Here is an 8411-nt window from a genome sequence, read left to right on the forward strand (position 1 = left end):
CATTTTTCACGAGAAACTGGTGAGATCTGAAAAACACCAAGAGTCATCGCAAAATATGAACTTCTTTACTAAATATGATAAATCTACAAGTGCGATTTGCAAAATTTCCTATTATTTTCACCAAAATGTACAAAGCATCTGTCATCTACATAAAGATTTTCTTTTCAGATTTCAATATATAGCAGTTGTACATCTTCAACAACAAGCATCCTAACATCTTCAGGGAAACAGCTTTTCCCAACGCAACTAGTAAAATTTAATAAGAACAGTAGCCATAAGACAAAGCATTTAGTCCCATTCACTCATATTCAAAGACGAACCAACATGATTGAAATTCGTAACCAAAAACATCAAGCACCGATCACCATCAAACAACATATCAGCAGCAAAAAATGAAATATCAGCAGTACCTGACTTCCAAAAAAAAAAGAAAAAAAGACAGCAATACCAAGAGTTAACACAAGCACCTCCTAAATCTAGAACTAGCACCAAAACGAAACATCCTTTGCCCAAATATTACCCAAATGGCAGCTGCACCAGAATCAAACATCCATGTTGGACCAGGTAGAATTTCGCTAGTAAATCAGCCTTCTTGAGTTACTTCATAGTTATAAAAGTCGTACCATGTCCTGCTTCTCATCTTCTAACCTATATGAAAAATGAAATACGGTTTTTGAAGCTTCACCATTCTTTTACAGAAACACAATGAAATAAACCAGAAAAGGCAAGCACAATCCAACAAAGTGGTTTGGGCTCCCCAATGCATGAAGAAACATCGTCAGTAGCCAAGAAACAGATTAATAGTACTGTTAACTTGTAGATGCTCACCAGTCACCATACTAGTGGTAACCAAGAAACTTGTAGAGCATCTAATCGTCTGTTTCCTGTAGCATTGTTACCTTGTAACATCTTTCCGTTAGTTTTAGGGTTTTAATCTTTACCTGGACTAATGGTATCCACTTTTAACAACATGAAGGACCTTTTATGTTATGAGTAATATATATAGGACCAGAACGCACCTGACCCGTTCAAATGAGTAGAAGAAAAGGCTGAAAACTATGAGGCAAGTGATCACCAATAATCCCAAATAAACAAGGAAATGCCACCCACTTCCCAGCAGCATTTCAGATTACATTCTTAAAGCTACAAATAAACTGCATAATATTGTGAAAAAACTAGTTCATGACACAATCTAAAATAGGATAAGACAGCACTTATATCAGTAAATCAAGCAGCTGGGCAAGTTACCAAAAAGTAAAAGCTAAATCACTTATCTTCAACTGTCGTCTTCTGCCATTGCCTCTTTTACATCAAGTGCAAAAGTATGTTCCTGATCACAACCTAGATAAGAATCAGACATGAAATAGAGTGTGTACGTCCTCCTTCCAGCTTCAGCAGGGCCGGTGAAATCAAGCTTGATCCTTGACTTCCTCTGAAGACTAACCCTCTTAATTGCTAATAGTTGGTTGCTTTTAGTGTCCCCAACAACAAGCCACCATCTTTCTTCCTTGGCTCTAGGATATCTAGGCGCAAACACAGGTTCAACCTCTGTTCTACCCTCAAGATCTCGCTCAAGAGTTACCTGTAAACTCACATCATCTCCTGCTCTCACATTACCACCATCCAGCAGATCATACGTCAAATCAATGTTAGGAAGCCGGTTACAGAAACCGGCAATATCCATAAGCTGTGACTCTGACATTTGCAAGAGCTCATGCCTCTCATCATTTTCCATCTGCAATAAATCAAAAACAGTCTCTATACTCTTTCCTCGATTCTCTTGGCACTTCTTCGCCAATTCCTTAGTGAAGTGTGGGAGTTGAAGAAGCATAGAATCACGCCCCCACATTCCCTGAGTGACCATCTGGCTCGCTTCCATTGCTAGAAGCGCGAGATTCAGCCATCCCTTACTAGATATTACATCAACCATTGCTTGAAGCAGCCTACTAGCAGAAAGAAGTACTTCTTGCTGGTCAGAAGCTAGACTTCCGCCCACCATTTGCCTAGAGAAGTGGGCTTGTAACAGAGCCTTAGCCTTGACATGAGGATCTGTGTATTTGGGATTTTCAAAAGAGAAGCGCTGATGATTAATTAACCTTCTTAGCAACTCCTCTTCACCGGGTCTTATTGGCAACTCTTCATATTCCGATGCTGAAGCCAAAATTTCAAGCAAGCCCTTTAACTTCGTTTTGGTGGTCAAAGAAGAGCTAAAATGCTCTACGGTTTTGTAACTGATGTAATAATATGATGCAATCATGCCAAGATTCAGGGGCGAAAGCGAAAAGTCATCTTCCACAGTAACACATTTGCTTGACTCCAAGTCACTGATAGTATTCTCGACCAACTCTGAGAGGTGATCCGAAAGATGCTTGTGACTAACTCCCTGCAGATTATAGTAGTTTGGATTCTGAGTGATCCTTCTGTACATAAATGTCCATGTAAGGTAATCTACAGCTTCCTGCTTGTTCTGAATAACTCCAGCAGCCACCTCGGCATTGAAATTTTCGTGGAGATAGTGCAGCAAATGGCTCTCAACTGGAAATGCTTCATACAAGAACTTCTTGTAGTAGTCTTTGCGTGGTGCATGGCAGATGATGACACACTTCCCCGAGCTATCTACAAGAGGTCGACTGGCACGACCCATCATCTGCAATAAATCACTTACTGAATAATCACTGGCAACATTTTCCTTACCATCATGGTACTGAGTTCCCATAACCACCACCAAATGGGCAGAGAGGGGAACTCCCCAACACATTGTACTGCTCATTACACATACTTGAATCCATCCAGTTTCAAACAATGTCTTCACTATATCCTGATCTGTGCTAGATAAGCCTTCATACAAAAAGCCCACACCATACTTAAGTGTCTCTTTTAGCATAGGCTCGTTGATCCTCTCCACAAAAGGCTCCAGCTCTATTCCAGATTGCAGCAAAAACACAGGTACTTCTTTGCTGTCCATGCTTGAGTAAGCCATCAGATCTACCGCAGTGAGGCGTGCATGCTTCCTCGTGGGAACATACACTATTGCTGGTTTTCCTTTTCTTGCATGTTGTACTATTGCAGTGTACGTGGGTTTTGTCATGGCTTGCATCCTAGCTTCAAAGTTAGCAATATCAACACCCTTAATATGTATTTCCAGCGGCACAGGCCTGACACTAGGAGAAAAGTTGAAAAGTCCATGAGATGTAGCCCCAATCCATTCCCCCATATCCTTGCCATTAGCCAGGGAAGTTGACAAAGCAACGATGTGAATCTTGTTATCAAGCTAGTTTGATATATATCGCATCCGAGAGACAATCACCTCCAGCACCGGACCGCCTTGGCCACCAATCAGGTGCAGTTCGTCAACAATGAAAAGACTTACTTTCTGAACATGCTTTCGCTGTTTCCAGCGACTAGATAAAGCATCCCATTTCTCAGGCGTGCTGACAATTAATTGACCCTTCTCTAACAGTTTCAAATCAGTCCCCGTTTCACCAGTTAATTCAACCACTCTCATTCCAAGAGAGTCTCCAAATTTCTTCTTCCAATTACTGTACCGCTCCTTAGCAAGAGCCTCAAAGGGAGCTATATACACTGCACGTAAGATACTATCAGGTCCTTTCTGATGATTCCTCAATATGGCAAATTCAGCACAAATGGTCTTCCCACTACCAGTTGGAGCTGCGACCAAGACGTTGTCATCTGAGTTGTATAAGACTGTAAACACCTGAGTCTGAACTGGATTGAAATGCTTAAAATCATGATAGAGTGATTCATAAGCTGGATTTCTCAATGCAGTAACTGGCAGAGGTTGCAAGTCTAGTAACTCGGTGGGAGGAGGATACTTCTCTGGTAAAATCAGGTGTCGGAAAGAAACTGATAAAACAGTCTCGGACCCAAGCCATCTATCAGACACAACACGGATGAAGTATTGAGGAGGCAATGGTTCATAAATTGGGACTATGAAGTTCAAAGTATGGTCCTCATCAATATACTGTTTCTTCAGCATGAAATATTCATGATGAAGAACATTGTCCCTATCATTATCTTCCACAATAACCCAGAAAGGTTCTACATAACCATGGACATTATCCTCCCACTGGAAATCTGGTGTAATAGTCAATTCTACACACAGGACCGAGCGTGTAATTGGTTGAACATGTGCTGCAAGGTTGAGCTTCGGGAACTGATGAATGCACTTGTGAAGATCTGTTTGCTTCTTTGGGAAATGGATAAGCTCCCCTAACTCTTGTGATGAAAGATCATAATACCGCTCCCAAGCCAAATCTTTCTTCTCCAATCTTATTAAGATTTCATTTGGAATGCCATGGAATTGGCGAAGTGGTGTCTGCATGCTCCACATCCTCTTACTTATCATCTTGCACCATTTCAAAGCCTTTTCGGCTAACAGAGCCCATCCTCTTTTCAGAACTATCTCAAAAAGGGCTCGCATCAGACGTGTAGCACTCTGAGTTAAATAAGCCATGTCCGATGACAAAGACAACCCTTTAAGCTTCAGCTGCGAAATATATGCCTGCAGTAGAGCATTCATCTTGGCACTGGACTCCTCAAGACTCTCTTTGATCGGAATGGGAACACGATCCAGAAGCTTTGCCAATTCCATTTTCTCATCTTGTCTTACTATTACATATTTGAACTCCTCACTGAGAGTGAAGAGTCTACAAAGCTCACTATCATCCATCGTCGGTTTCAAGTGCTCATTGTATGTGGAAATAGTCCCATGAGTTACGTAGTAATAGCTAGCAATGCGACCCAAATCAGTCGCCTGGAAATATCCACTTTTTGTATCATACTTAATCAGGTTGTTCTTGTCCAGTAATGTAGCTGCAGAATGAACCAAGTCAGCACACCTTTCCTCCAAAGCACCAGCAGTTTTGAGAGCATCAGCAGCGAGACCATAAAGAGTGGGATTTTGTACCATGCGAAAATAAAAGTAAGTATATCGGAGCCAGTTGCATGCCTCTTTGGCATTCTGCACTGTCCCAAGGACAATCTCTGCGTTCAACTGATCAGGCAACTTAGATATAAACTGACTTTCAATAGGAAGCTGTTGATTCATTAAAGAAAGATAATATTGCAGTTCACTGTGTCCAGTTATTATGATTCCCTCACCATTAGTGTCATATTGAGGCCTTCCTGCTCGGCCAAGCATCTGCATAACATCAAGGGGACTGAGTTCAGTCCAGGCTGCCTTTTCAGGATTGTATATTGTGGTGCCTTTTATGATGACAGTATGTGCAGGTAAATTGACACCCCAAGCTAAGGTGGCTGTTGAAACCAAAACTTGCACATGGCCATCAGCAAAAAGTTCCTCCACAAGTTGACGATCAGTCCTATCTAACCCCGCATGATGAATTGCGAAACCATATGGTAAAAGATCTCTGAGATCATTGCTCTTGACAAGCTCTGTTTGAGACTGAAGAATTTCGTGAGTTACACTATCCTCCTTCAAAAACTTACCAAGTGTGCCATTAGCACATGCAGTATCTCGTATTGCACGAGCTGTTCTAGTTGTTTCCTTCCTTGAGTGGACAAAAATAAGCACTTGATGCTTTCCAGCCACATTGATTACCTTCTCCATAGCAAACATCATTCATCAGATGGAACCTCTGCAACCGATTCTTAACAGTAATTCCAATATACTGTTGAGCCAATGGGACAGGTCTGTAACTATTGTCAAAATGGAAGAGGCCTTTCTTCAGATTAACTCTCAAAAACTCGGCCACATCCTCACAATTTGGGAGAGTCGCTGATAACCCAACCAGCCGGATATGCTCTACCATAATCTCGCTTTGTCTGATAGTTCTTGCAATTATACTTTCCAAAACAGGACCTCTGTTGTCATGCAGAAGATGTATCTCATCAATTATAACAAGTTTAACAAGCTGTGTATATGTGCGATCACCTGACTTTCTGGTTATGATATCCCATTTCTCCGGGGTTGTCACAATAATTTGAGTTTCTTCAATCTCTTGATGAGTTAGTGTTTGATCTCCACTCAATTCCTTTACACTGACACCATAATGATCCAAACGCCTTGAGAGATTGCCAACTACTTCAGCAACAAGTGCTTTCATGGGTGCCACATAGACAATCTTATAATTGTTATGGTTGAAAGATCCATTATCTTCATTACGGTTCAATCCAATTTGCTGAAGTATAGTAAGCATAGCTACATTAGTCTTTCCAGCTCCAGTGGGAGCACACAGTAAGATATTGTCAGGGGAAAATAGGGCAGTTTCGTATACCTTACTCTGCACCCTATTCAATTGGGACATCCCACTGAAAGCTGGTTGTGCCCACTCCGGAAGGGAGGAGATCTTCACGAGCTCTTCGAGAGCTAATGGCTTTGGCTTCAATGCTGGCACATGAACTTCCTCATAACCCTTCTTATGATTTCTATAAGATCCCACCGGAACCTCACACTTTTTATGTGCCATCAACAGATCACTCTGTGGGAAGGCAAGGCTGTCAAGATCGAGCAACTGACGCTCGCCCATCAACCAACCATTATCAACATCTTCAGCATCTGCTCCACCAGTCTCATCTTTATAAATGAGACGCCTAGCTTCTTCCCTAATGCTTTTCTCCAAATTCTTCTCTCTCTCTTTTGCAGTTGCCCCATTAGTAGCATGCAACTGCTCCAATATTGCAGCATGATCTGGACCCAAACCCAACATCTCTTGTTCAATTTTCTTCCTCTTTGCTTGGTCTTCAGCGCTTGCAAGACGAGTACACCACACTACCTTTATCCGGTTTCTCAGGAGATACTTAATGAGACTGAACTTGTCAAACTGCAGATGCACCAGCAGCTTGGTTTCCACGTCACGGTCATCACCACCTTCAGCAAGAATTATAAGAACCTCTTCAGCAAGCTTTTGACACTGTTGCGGATCAATCTTCTGCTCAAGATAAGCTTGAGATATCTTTCTTTGAAGCCAATAAGCATCTATATACTGAACATCCAAAGCCATTCCCTCATCGGCTTCCTGCAATATATCAATTCCATTGCCCGTCTGCATAGTGCTAGTAGTACCATCAACTTCCTCTTTTTCATCATCTGGCACCAGATCAAGATCACTTTCTTCTTCTTCGTTCTCCTCAAAATCAACTGCTACACAAACATCATTATCATAATTAAGTGCTTCATCACCTTGATAATCAGTGATGAGTCTGCCAATTGAAACAAAATGATCAAATACCTGGTCTGATATGGGAGCATTCAACAGCTTCTGAATTTCCAGCTTTTTCTTTTCAGGGTTGTTGAAGTTAATACTATCATTCTTTAGCACAGCCAAGATCTCATCAGCTGCGGCAGTCACAATGTTGAAGGGCTGTCCTCCACATAAAAGGTGCTGAATTATAGAGAGCATGGCTTCATAAGCAGCCCTAGTTTCCTTTGTTTTTGGCTGGTAATCTCCTCCTCCTCCTCCTTCCAAAGTAAGAACACTTTCTTCATGAATCCTCCGTCTCTTCTCAGTGGGCTCAGATACAAGTGGACGTTCCCTTTCCTTCTTCTGAATTTTCTCAGGAGGCTTACACCTGTAAACGCGATCCCCAAAAGTTTTGGGGTCAATTCTTCCAGACAGAGACTCTGCTTCACCAGAGGTTGAATTGGCTCCATATTCATACTGTTGATTGAAGCCTGCATGTGAATGTGCCATCTTCAATCAGAAATCAAAACACCTAAAATCACTGCAAACAAGGACGTTGTTATGATAATTACTACAAGGCTAAAATAACCAAAGAAAGAACCCACAAAAATTGTACGAAAAAACTTCAATTGCGGGTAAAGCAAAGGGGTTGAATGAGATATAGTAATAGACAGTTTGTAGCGGAGCACCCATATTTATAATGCTACAAAATCCTATTTAGACACGGATTTGATTAATTTGCAACTACCAAATCCTAATCAATTTAGGATTATTAACCTTGGTTTAATTCCAACAACTACAAATTCTACTTAAATATGGATTAGCAACTACCAAATCCTAAACGATTTGGGATTTTTCTGATTTTGGATTGAAACGTTAAAGCAAAGGCCATAGCAGTGTCGCCGTTAGTTACACATTGTAAAAATAGCACGGGTAACCAGTTTTCGGACTGGTCATTCAAAAATAGCCAGCATTTGCAAAGTTATTGAAAAATAGTCATTATTTTGCTGCAATAGAGACTGGTCCAGCATATTATACTGGAGAACGGTGCACCTGTGTATGAACTTCCTGCATATTATGTTGGAACTCCGCGGAAAGTTCCAGCATAATATACTGGAGATTGGAGCACCTGTATATGAACTTCCAACATATTATACTGGACCGGTATATTATACTGGAACTCCAGTATATTATGCTGGAGTATTTTCCAAATTTTGAACAGTGTTTTCGTTCAGATTTATCTTGACA

At 41.2% G+C, this 8411-nt stretch overlaps 1 pseudogene; it reads right to left on the reverse strand.

Moving 5' to 3' along the window:
• On the reverse strand, nt 374-8014 carry LOC109226972 (annotated as a pseudogene).

This window comes from Nicotiana attenuata, chromosome 6 (assembly GCF_001879085.1).
Source record: "Nicotiana attenuata strain UT chromosome 6, NIATTr2, whole genome shotgun sequence".
Taxonomy (NCBI): domain Eukaryota; kingdom Viridiplantae; phylum Streptophyta; class Magnoliopsida; order Solanales; family Solanaceae; genus Nicotiana; species Nicotiana attenuata.